This window comes from Ambystoma mexicanum, chromosome 3p, assembly GCF_040938575.1.
Source record: "Ambystoma mexicanum isolate Mex_15411 chromosome 3p, UKY_AmexF1_1, whole genome shotgun sequence".
In the NCBI taxonomy this organism is placed as follows: domain Eukaryota; kingdom Metazoa; phylum Chordata; class Amphibia; order Caudata; family Ambystomatidae; genus Ambystoma; species Ambystoma mexicanum.
In genome coordinates, this window is record NC_090925.1 from 12,139,374 (window position 1) to 12,151,779 (window position 12,406).

The following is a 12,406-nucleotide window of genomic DNA, read 5'->3' on the forward strand; positions in this document are numbered from 1 at the left end:
GCCCACCAGGAAATCTCCAGAGTTCCCTATAGGCCAGCCCACCCCTGCCCAGGTGGGCCTCTGCACCCTGGGCACCCCTGCCCAGGGTGCAGAGGCCCACCGGGAAATCTCCAGAGTTCCCTATAGGCCAGCCCACCCCTGCCCAGGGCGCAGAGGCCCACCAGGAAATCTCCAGAGCTCCCTATAGGCCAGCCCACCCCTGCCCAGGGGGCAGAGGCCCACCGGGAAATCTCCAGAGTTCCCTATAGGCCAGCCCACCCCTGCCCAGGGCGCAGAGGCCCACCGGGAAATCTCCAGAGCTCCCTATAGACCAGCCCACCCCTGCCCAGGGTGCAGAGGCCCACCGGGAAATCTCCAGAGTTCCCTATAGGCCAGCCCACCCCTGCCCAGGGCGCAGAGGCCCACCAGGAAATCTCCAGAGCTCCCTATAGACCAGCCCACCCCTGCCCAGGGGGCAGAGGCCCACCAGGAAATCTCCAGAGTTCCCTATAGGCCAGCCCACCCCTGCCCAGGGCGCAGAGGCCCACCAGGAAATCTCCAGAGTTCCCTATAGGCCAGCCCACCCCTGCCCAGGGGGCAGAGGCCCACCAGGAAATCTCCAGAGTTCCCTATAGGCCAGCCCACCCCTGCCCAGGGTGCAGAGGCCCACCAGGAAATCTCCAGAGCTCCCTATAGGCCAGCCCACCCCTGCCCAGGGCGCAGAGGCCCACCAGGAAATCTCCAGAGTTCCCTATAGGCCAGCCCACCCCTGCCCAGGGCGCAGAGGCCCACCAGGAAATCTCCAGAGCTCCCTATAGGCCAGCCCACCCCTGCCCAGGGGGCAGAGGCCCACCAGGAAATCTCCAGAGTTCCCTATAGGCCAGCCCACCCCTGCCCAGGGCACAGAGGCCCACCAGGTGGGCCTCTGCGCCCTGGGCACCCCTGCCCAGGGTGCATAGGCCCACCAGGAAATCTCCAGAGCTCCCTATAGGCCAGCCCACCCCTGCCCAGGGCGCAGAGGCCCACCAGGAAATCTCCAGAGTTCCCCATAGGCCAGCCCACCCCATATTACACGTTCTCCCTGTCTGTTCTGAACATGTACTGGTGTAGTGCGAATGCCTGAGTGACTTCTGACCCTTGCACCCTTGCGGTTTTTTGTTTTGTTTGGTAGATATAGCAGCAGAATGACCGACTTCCCTCTGACCTGCCTTTCTGCCCTCAGGCCGGGGCGGAAATGCTTTTCCTTCTCTTAATATTACACAGGGACAGACCATGTGAGGGCCATAACTGTGACGCGCGCTCCTAGTAGCCATGTGGGTGCTGTGAGCCTATCGTGGACCCGTGTCTGGAGCAAGGCCGCTGGCCAGCACACCCCAACCCAGAAACGTGCAGGTCACCTTTGTGAATATGGTGGCCTGCAGCTTTTATTAAAATAATGCAATTAGAAGAGGCTGATTTTTATTTCTCTGATTGCGCATCAAACCCCTTGTCTTTTTTTAAAATGTATTGTCAGCCCTATTTGAACATCTTTAATTTGAGCTTTTATCTCTGTCATCCGGCCAACGTGCAAGTCTCACAAGCAAAGTGAAAGATTTTGCATTTTCAGACTAAGGGGGCAAACGTTTCCACACCTGTTGACCTTCCTTTCCAACAAGCAGGTGTTTAGTTCATGTCTTCGCATGTTCAACAAGCAGCGGCAACGCGAACATTTCTGGCTCTTGCACGTGCATATCTAGTGCCTAAAGAAGCCCTCTGGCAGCCCTGCCTCATATGCTCAGGTGATTAAGCCCTGTGCCAGCTGGTGCCTCTGTCAGGTCATGGGATGAATGGTGTGGCATGCTGCAGTTCGGGTCGGGGTGATGTTGCTGTGAGTCCACTGCTTGGTGAGTTGGGGTCAGGGTGATGTTGCTGTGAGTCCACTGCGTGGTGAGTTGGGGTCAGGTGATGTTGCTGTGAGTCCACTGCTTGGTGAGTTGGGGTCAGGGTGATGTTGCTGTGAGTCCACTGCTTGGTGAGTTGGGGTCGGGTGATGTTGTTGTGAGTCCACTGCTTGGTGAGTTGGGGTCAGGTGATGTTGCTGTGAGTCCACTGCTTGGTGAGTTGGGGTCAGAGTGATGTTGCTGTGAGTCCACTGCTTGGTGAGTTGGGGTCAGGTGATGTTGCTGTGAGTCCACTGCTTGGTGAGTTGGGGTTGGGTGGTGTTGCTGTGAGTCCACTGCTTGGTAAGTTGGGGTTGGGTGATGTTGCTGTGAGTCCACTGCTTGGTGAGTTGGGGTCCGGGTGATGTTGCTGTCAGTCCACTGCTTGGTGAGTTGGGGTCAGGGTGATATTGCTGTGAGCCCACTGCTTGGTGAGTTGGGGTCAGGGTGATGTTGCTGTGAGTCCACTGCTTGGTGAGTTGGGGTCAGGGTGATGTTGCTGTGAGTCCACTGCTTGGTGAGTTGGGGTTGGGTGGTGTTGCTGTGAGTCCACTGCTTGGTAAGTTGGGGTTGGGTGATGTTGCTGTGAGTCCACTGCTTGGTGAGTTGGGGTCAGGGTGATGTTGCTGTCAGTCCACTGCTTGGTGAGTTGGGGTCAGGGTGATATTGCTGTGAGCCCACTGCTTGGTGAGTTGGGGTCAGGGTGATGTTGCTGTGAGTCCACTGCTTGGTGAGTTGGGGTCAGGGTGATGTTGCTGTGAGTCCACTGCTTGGTGAGTTGGGGTCAGGGTGGACTCTTGATGAGCTTAGAAGCCTGTAGTGTTGTGGATCTGCATGAGAACCGCAGTGGATTCTTGACAAGTGTTATGCGGGGGTGACTGGAATGAATTGGGGTGGGTTGCTGTGGTACCAGTGTTTTTGGATGTTATTGCGGTGGGTTATTGGGGTGTGCTTGGGTTGAGGTGGTTGCTGTCTGAGCTTTGCTTGATGTAATGCACTATGGATGGTGGGCTTCCTGATGTGAGTTTTGGGCGTGGCCCAAGTGGGCTAACATATCTTAATCACAATAATCGAGGACCCCACAGTAAATGAATGTCAGCTGGTGAATTATTTAAGTAGTGGCACATATTTGTTTTTGTCAGAATTGTTGTGAGCAAGTCCTTTCTAGGGGAGATGTTGGAACTAAGTGGATTCTTCTAAAAAGTTAAATCATTTTATTTTAAAATGTTTTTATTGGTATTTATAATAATAACCAAAGAATTAGTGTAACAACAACAGATTGTCTTCATACCATTATCATCAGGGGTCAATTTTAGAGGTGACATGGGGACCCAATGACCTGGGTGTAGTAGAAGTCTGGTGGCGGGAGAGGCCAGGCAGTTCCATATCGGTGCATTTGGGCGTGGCAGTTCAGTACTCATTCGTTGTGACACCTAATAGACACGTGTTCAGTGCTCACGGGGGTTTATCATTGATGCGTGGAACATGTCCCATATCAGCGCCTTCCAGACCTCATATGCAGGGCTTTGCTCTCCCCCTGCCCTCGCCACACCATCACCCCACACAGTGATCTCAAAGCCCGACCAGCGCTCGAGTTTAGAATGCCACTTGGCATACTGCGGCCCCCCAGGTTTCTTCCATGCCATGGCAATGGTTCTCTTGGCCAGCACACATGCCATGTCCATTAATTTAACCAGATGCCAGAATTTGCTTACTCTCGGGTAGGAGCCTAGGAGGCATGTCTTCAGTGTCCACTCCTACCGTGTCAGCCCAGCCCTCTTGCATGCTTGTTCGAGCTTATGCCAGAAACCACATACCTTCAAACACCGCAGAACATGTGCATTATGTCAGCATTTTCGGATTTACACCAATGGCACAGTGGGTCTGCAGTGGTACTGAACCTGGCGATTCTATCTGGTGTCATATATGTTCTATAGAGGACATTCAGTTGAATCAATCAGAACCTGGCATTTCTGGACACTTCTCGGGGGTATGCCAGGATTCTCTGCCACTCTTTCTCCATGATACAGTTGCCTACGTCTGCTTCCCACCTTTGCTTCATCAACTCACTTTTAGGATTTGGTCTATCCGCAAGCTGACCATAAAGCCTAGAAACCGGCCTCCACCCATCCCCAAAGTTATGAAGTAATGTCAGCAGCGGTGCCGCCTCCGGTTCCTCTGGCCAGGTCGCCCATATATTGCTCCCCACCTTTCTGATCTTCTGATACCAGAGGAATTGACTCCCGGGCAGTCCTTCCTTCTCCATGATGGTGTCAACATCTTTGAAGGAGCCTTCCTCGTACAGGTCTCCCCAAGTATAAATCGTATCGTGGATAAGTCTGCCCTGGGTACATGTACATCTGCAGCTATAACAGTGTTCTTGTGAGTAAGGGTGGTTTTGTCCCGTTAGCTTCAGAGCTCTGCCCCAGATCTTCCTTCCCAACAGCACAATCATTGGTTGCACCGTAAGGCAATTCAGTGGCGTCCACAACACCTCCCTCAGGTGTGCCGGCTCCACTAATGCTTTGAGTAGGCTCGTTTCCAGGGTAACCTCGTCCGACAGCCATTTGGCCACATGGCCAAGTTACGCAGCTAAATAAAATCTCTCCAGGTCCAGCAACTGGATCCTGCCCGATCTGTAGGGTAGCATCATGGTCGCTAGGGAGAATCTATGCCTAGATTGACCCCAGAGTAATTCCCTAAGTAATTTTTCCAGTAATATTAATAAGGTGGTCGGTATGTAATAATGAACATTGTGGAAATAGAGAAATTGCGGAAGGATTATCATTTTAGTTATGGCTGCCTTGCCCATGACCGACAATGCAGCTTAGCACAGAATTTCATAGAGTTTCAGAGCCCCTGTATAGCCACCATGGTTTTTCCTCCGTGTATCTGCTCCGGGGTATGCCAAATGTTGACTCCCAGGTACCTGAATTCGTGCCTACGCCACTTTAGCCCGACCTGTGGAAGGGTCTCCTCACTCATTCTTGCTAGTCCTGCCAGCGGGAATTTGCATGATTTCGCAGCACTAAAGTGTATTCCCAATACCCGGGCAAAGTTTTGGAGCAAAAAGTTAAATAATGGGTTGCAATCAGGATTTCATTAGCAACCTGAAAATGAAATCCTGCAAACTTTGGGATTTGGTGTGTTTTTCCAGTTCCGTTGGCAAATTTGAGTTGGCCAGAAATGTAGGCCTATGCTTCCAGCTCTGTTGGTGCACACAATGCATCTCACCTTTACAGAATATATGGCGGTCCATCTACCTGGTTACTTGTCTGACAGCCAAAGGGGCAGCCTCTGAGCACTGGGTCATTAATACTTGTCTCCTAAACTAAGAAGAATAGGGCCTCGTTACAATTCCGGCATAAAACCGGCAGGCTGCCGTCGGACTTGTAAAGTTTTATGGCGCCTGGCTTCACGGAAACACCAGGGCATTACGACCCCGGTGTTCCTGGAAGTCAGGTGCCGGAAAATTGTTAATCCCCATTCCTATTTGAGTTCCATATGACTCAAATGGGAATGGGGATGATGGGCGCACCGGCACCGTTAATAACAGTGCCAATGCTTCTGTGAAAGTCTGCGGGCGGTGCTGTCCCGCCCACCAGGTCCCACCTGGAGGGCAGGACGACACCCGTCCGAAGAATTGTGTGCCGGTCCGGTAACAATAATGCCAGTACGCTTACCGGCACTGTTGTTACCGGACCGACGTGTTTGTACTCAAGAAACACATGGTGATAAGATAGAATGTCAAGGAGTACGGGATCTGCTCATGGCTTGAACACTAGTTGCACAGATGTACCCAACTAGCAGGGTCCAGAACTAGGTTTGCCATCAAAAGCATTTGGCCGTGTGATCATGTACATTTTCAAAAGTGTTCACTCGTCAATATGATGCTGCATCTTCCTCAGCAACATGAAATATAGTTGACACTATGAGATTTAGATCCCAAAAAACTAAACTTTGCTGGAAAGCATGGAGATGATGCAACGTTTTACAGTAGAAATACTGTAATAATGCGTTGTGGCAACTTTTGTTTTACAAATGGAATTGTATGACAGTCTTCTTAAAAAAACAATTTAGGGGGAGTGGCCTGGAGCGCCGCGGATGAGGCTGCTCCATTGATGGCCTCCGTTGGGGTCCGCGGCTCTGATTGATCTTTAGCCGGTTCCCGCTATGCTGTTGCAGTTTCCTGGAGGGGAACTGTAGAGGAACAACTCCTGCACCCGTGGCTGCATTCCGGACACCTAACGCGGCGGAGTGGCTGAAAACGCGGCGTGGGAACTTTGCTATGGTGCTCCCCGCCGTGATTCAAGATGGCGGCCGTGACCAGGGCTCCTCACCACCGCGGCCCGTTGGTGCTCTTCTGCGAGCCTTGACCCGATGCGGGAGTGCGGCTTGTCTCCAGCTTACGTTAGCATTGCACTCGTAATGCTTTCCGTCTCCCCCATCCTCACGGGGCACACGATTAGAGGCTGCCAGGTCCCGCGACCACTCAGGACCCCTCCTACCCTAAGGCCGGGAGCTGCAGCATTTCATCCTCCCCCTTCGCCTGGGCCTGTTGGCGAGGGGGCTCCCGGCGGCTGCTTCGGCCTACTCCCGGTTGGCTCTCCCTGCACTTCGAGCTCCGGTGGACCCGGCACCCGGCGCCCTTAGCCGGTGGATGCGTAGTGCTTGGAGCTACAGGGGACCCTTCTGGAGGAGAGCTCCCCAGCCATCATCTCCTGTCCGGTCGGTGCCCTGAGATCGGACCACACTCCAGGTGAGTGCCACTGGCCCCATTGAGTGAGGCGGGCTCCATTTCCCCTTGGCTCTGAGCCTGTTGGGGCCCGGCCTCCCACCCCACCTTACCTGGGGCTTCTCCTGCTGCGCCCTGTGGCTTCACCCCACCGGCACCCGCTATTGGCTTCTCCCGCGGGGGCTTGCTCCTGGAGGCCCGCCGCCATCTTTGAGGCTCACCGGTTCGCTCTCCCTCCCGCCCCCCACTGACTGTGGTTATCAGGCTCCCACGCTCCGGGTCACTCACGCCCTGACCCCTCGGCGATTGCCTCCCCAGAGGTGGACCTGGTGCCCCTGCAGCTTCCTGGGGCGCCCCTGCCCACCATCACCACTCACCAGCTGAACAGAGCCGCCTCCATTCCATTGTCCTGGATCCTGGCTGCGGTGGAGGGGCCACGTGTCTCTCTCTTCTTACCCTGTGTGGCTTGTCATCACGGCACTAGTACCACCCCGCGGGGGCACTCCTGCCCTTCCTGTTTGCATAACCTCCTGGGGCACCCCGGCCCACTCCACTCTTTGCTATCACCACCTCAGGTTCCTGTGGCCCCTGGCAGTGACTACAACCCCCCCACGCTGGGCCAACTCTCGGAAGCCATCGCTTCTCCCCCAAAACCATGACCAAAACAGTGAAGTCATAGAGGTCCACCGACATTACCACCATGCTGCTGGCCCCGGAGAAGGGGAAGAAAACCGAACCCCCCCAAACTAACTCCTCAGAAGGCCTCTGATGAGAAGGGAACGCTCGCCACCAAGGAGGATCTCCAGGCCTTCATGTCAGATATTAAAGCAGAATTTCGGACCTGTATGACAGAACTCACAGCCAAACTGGAACAAACAGAGCAATGGGTTGACAACATTGAACATCGAATAGTGGAGGTAAGGAGCTTCCTGAATACATAAGCGCCCTCTTTTGATCTCTACTGCCGGACTTGAATGAAACGCAACTCCTACTTGAGCGCACCCACAGGATGCATCCCCGTCGGGGATCCGACACAGACACCCTTCCAGACGTCATCACGAGAGTCCACTTTTTCACCACCAAGGAGGCCATCTCCGCTATAGGCCATTCAAATGACGAACTCTGCTTCCAGGGATCCCCACTCCAAATCTTCCAGGATCTATCCCCTCTAACTCTCCAAAAGTGAAGAATGCTCCGTCCCCTCACTCTTACTCCGAGACCAGCAGATTCGTTATCAATGGCTGTTCCCGACGGCGCTACAATTTTCATACAAAGGCACTCCTCACACCATCAGCCACCTCGACGACGCGGCATCCATTCTGTGGCTGGATTCCCCCGGGGGCACGGGGACTTCACTCCCGCCCCGGGCGGATCTTGCCCTGGAGACAGGTTCCCCTAAGCCGAGACGGACCCCCTGGTCACAGGTGCAGAGAGCCCGCAAACCCAGATGACAGCTCATGTCTCCCCTGAGGATCACATGGCACTGGAACCATCTATATTCCCTCAAGCCCACCGATGATCCAGTGCGGCCGATACCCTCCTCCAAGCTGGATGTCATCGTATTATCCTTGGAGAAAACCTCAACCATGTTGCCCAGGTTGCCCGTTGATGGCCTGGGCGGCTGGGGGACCCACCGACAGTTTTCAATCGGTCCCCCGGCCACAGTTGGGTTCTCCCGTTGGAGTCCAAAGTTGGAAGTTCGGATCTCCTGTTGGAGACTATTACTAAAAACTATCAGCCACAGGAGCTCCAAATTCGCTGATACCACGCAGCTATGGCTAACCTAGCTCCCTCCCAATTCCCCACGCCCCCAAGGCAAACGACCTCGGAAGGCCAACCCCCGCACCTAAAACTGAAACTCACCACTCTAAATGTCAGGGGCTTGAACCCCCCCCCCCCCTGAAGAGGAAATCTATCTTACACAGGCTACAAACTGACGGAACCTCAATCGCTTTCCTACAGGAAACACCAGTGGATTTCTCCCGCCTGCGAAGCAGGCTCTTCCCCACGCAACTCTTAGCATCCAATGGTACAAAAAAGGGAGGTACCGCCATTCTCTTCGCTGCAGGCTTGAACCCCCAGATCCTCGACGTATTGCAATGCCAAGAGGGTCACTTTGTGGCAGTCAAATGCACCATTTAAGGGCCAACTCTACACCCTCGTCTCAGTTTACGCCCCAAATGAGCTCCAAGAAGGGTTCTACCAAGATCTGGAGGAGATCCTCCTCCCGTTCACTGAGGGACAATTTGTCATCGGGGGTGATTTCAACAGGGCCCCGGATCCCCTTAAAGACAGATCTCACTCCCCAACCTCCAAGGATCAGAAGCCGGCTGCGACCTTGCTCCACTTGTTCCGCACGCTTAACGTCGTCGATACCTGGAGGGTACTGTACCAAGAGGAGAAAAACTTCACCTTTTACTCATACGTATACCGCACTGTCTACAGAATTGACCTGGTGCTGGCCTCTCCCCAGATCCTGGCCTTCACGGACGACGTCACGATTGGCCCCCGGATCTTCTCGGACCATGCCCCAGTCTCGTTCTCCCTCAGAGCCCATGACCCGGACCCCCTCCGAGCCGCCAATGGAGCCTGTATGACCCTATCCTGGGGGACATGACTGTGAGAGATGCGATTGCCAGGACAATTAAAAACTTCTTTGCTGAAAATCGCAACAAGGACACTTCCCCAGCTAATACCCGGGACGCCATGAAAGCCGTGCTTAGAGGGAAACTGATCACCCAAGGTGCCGCGTTTCACAAACAGAAGAATGCGATTCGAGATGCCCTGGAGGCCGAAGTCTGCGCAGCCGGAGCTACAAACAAGTGGAAGGGCTGGTCCCCGAAAATCTTACAAAGCCTTACAGATGGCGAGGAAGAGGCTTGAGGCGCACTACGCCGACACTGATGCAAGCCTGCTTACTAGAACCAAACAATGGTATTATGTCCACAATAACAAAGCCAACAGGTTGCTGGTCAGTAAGCTGGCTAGGGAGAAGACCCGGAGATCCATCCTAGGGCTTCGCGACCCACAGGGGACGGTCCACTATGCGGACCAAGAGAAAATACGGCTAGCAGTCGCCCACCAATCTGAAATTATGACGGCGGTCCCGAGGGACCTAGACGAGCAGCGCGCCTACATCCAAAAGGCGGCCCTCCCGCGCCTGAGCCTAGGGCCCCCGGGCCGGATGGATTCCCCACCCGCTTCTATAAACTCTTCCGCTCCCAACTGGTGGCGCCCTTGACCCGCCTCTTCAATTAATTTGCGGCTACTGGAACGGTCACTCCAACCATGCAGGAATCCATCACTGTCCCCATCCTTAAGTCTGGAAAGGACCCCCAGGAGAACAGCTCGTACAGACCCATCTCTCTGCTAAACTTGGACGCCAATATTTATTCCAAGATTCTGGCTAACCGCCTCGCACCTGTCCTGCCAAACATTATAGACCCGGACCAAACGGGCTTTATTAGCCACCGCTTGACGAAAGACAACATCCGCAGGGCACTGGACCTCATAGAGGTGGCCACGCAGAAGTCTCAACAGCTGGCCTTACTCGCCCTGGATGCGACCAAAGCCTTCGACAAGGTGGACTGGCCATACCTGACCCTTACCCTCGAAGCCTTCAGCTTTGGCCCAACCTTCAGGAAAATGATCCTAGCGAACTATCAAGCCCCCAAAACCCGGCTCAGAATTAACAGCCGTCTGTCGGACCCTATCCCTCTTACTTGTGGAACGAGACAGGGATGCCCACTGTCCCCCTGCTTTTCGCCCTGGCTATGGAGCCCTTGGCCCAACGAGTTCGAGCCAACCCGCAGATCAGCGGCCCAAGGGTAGGCGCCATACAACACAAGATTGCCCTCTACACGGACGATGTTTTGCTAACCACCACAAACATCAAAACCTCCCTGAGGGCAGCCCTGGCAGAGTTCCGGAGCTTCGGAGAGGTAGCGGGATTCACCATCAACATCTCAAAATCAATAGCCCTTGGAGTGGGCCTGAGCCCAGATGAGAGGGACGCCCTGGAGAAGCAAAGCCCGTTCCAATGGAGCACCCAAGCAATCCCATACCTGGGGGTCTAGAACCCCGCTCAGCCAACGAAAGTTTACCAAGCTAACTTTCCCCCACTCTTTGAGGAATTGGAAAGAGACCTCATTTGCTGGCAATTGCAGGAAATCTCCCTGTTGGGCCGCATAACGACATGCAAAATGAACCTTCTCCCCCACTTTCTGTACGCCTGCGCCTCCCTTCCCATCTCAATCCCTCTTCCCCCTATACAGAAGCTCCAAAGGAAAATGATCGACTTTATATGGAAAGGCAAGAAAGCGAGGATTCCGCAGAAAACGATGGTGACCAGCGCAAGACTGGGAGGGCTGGAGGTTCCAGATCTTCGCAAATGCCACATAGCAGCACAGCTGGCCCACCTCCAAGCGTGGGGACTGGCCTCAGGTCGGCCAAAGTGGGTGGAGATCAAACAATCCTGCCTTCCCCTTCCTCTTCGTTTCCTCCCGTTTCTCCCCAACGCCTTACGCCGGAACTGACCAGATGTGCTGACGGTCACGAAACAATCAATAAAGGCATGGGAGTGGGCCCGCAGATATAGAGTTGTCCCGGGTGACTTGAGCGCGCTCTCCCCAATTTTTCACAACCCAGCCTTCTCCCCAGGAGCTCATCCAGTGAACTTCAGGAGCTGGGTCGCAGGAGGCCTTGAAACGCTGGGACAACTCTTTGCAGGGGACTCTCCCCTCACCTTCGAACAATGCAAAACCACCTTGCGGCTACCGGAGACGGACAGATTCGCCTACACCCAACTAAGACACTGGTGCTCCAATCCCCAGACTCGAAAGGCTGCAATCCGACCCCTTACCTGAGCTCACAGCGACAGACCTGCCTGCCCGGGGAAAGATCTCGGCCCTCTACAAACTACTACAAGAAAACCCCCTCCACTCCAAACCTTCCTACATGTCCCAATGGGAGGCGGATCTGGGTCATGCCATAGAGGACCATTCTTGGGTGGACATCTGGACTAGGACGCGCACGGCATGCCGCTGCATTACCAACCGGGAATGCGCCCATAAACTGCTCTTGCAATGGTATTACCCTCTTTGTGCCTTCATCTTTTCCAACAAGCCCTGGACCCTCACTGCTGGCGTCTTTGCGGTCACTCGGGATTCTACTTCCACATGTGGTGGACCTGCCCTAAGGTAAGGGAGTTTTGGACCCAATGCCTCGCTACTATAAAAGACATCACCCAAGTGATTATCCCGCTGACACCCGAGCAGGTCCTCCTGGGGTTCCCACACCCAGACACTTACCCGAGAACAGGGAGGGGAGCCACGCTGATAACTCGACTCTTGTTGGCTGCCAAAATCACGATAGCCTGCACCTGGAAAACTGTGGAAGGCCCCCTAATGCCCCTATGGTGGATTAAACTCTGGGACATGCTAATAGCTGAAAAGGTCACGGCAGCCAAGGCGGGCCGACTCCACTGATTCACCAACACTTGGGCCCCGATCCTAGACTATGACCAGAACTATCCAGCGCTAACCTTTAAGAGCGCTCCACTATATGGGGGACACCTCGCCGCCTTGCCAAACTAAATGAGGCCCAGGAACAATGACCTCCGGAGGCGCAGGGGGTGGGGGTAGGGAGGATTTCAAGTCTCGCATGTTGTCTGTAGCATATGCAATGTTACCATGTATGCTCCTGTGCACTGTTTAATAAATAAACAAATTAAAAATAAACAAAAATAAAAAATGTTAGCACATGTATGTCTCTG

The 12,406-nt window shown here is 54.2% G+C and overlaps 1 protein-coding gene across 1 annotated transcript in view; it reads left to right on the forward strand.

Moving 5' to 3' along the window:
* The window catches only part of LOC138580072 (gastrula zinc finger protein XlCGF26.1-like), a 392,628-nt gene that overhangs the window by 21,648 nt on the left and 358,574 nt on the right, over positions 1-12,406 (forward strand). The gene's annotated exons all lie outside the window — the stretch shown is intronic.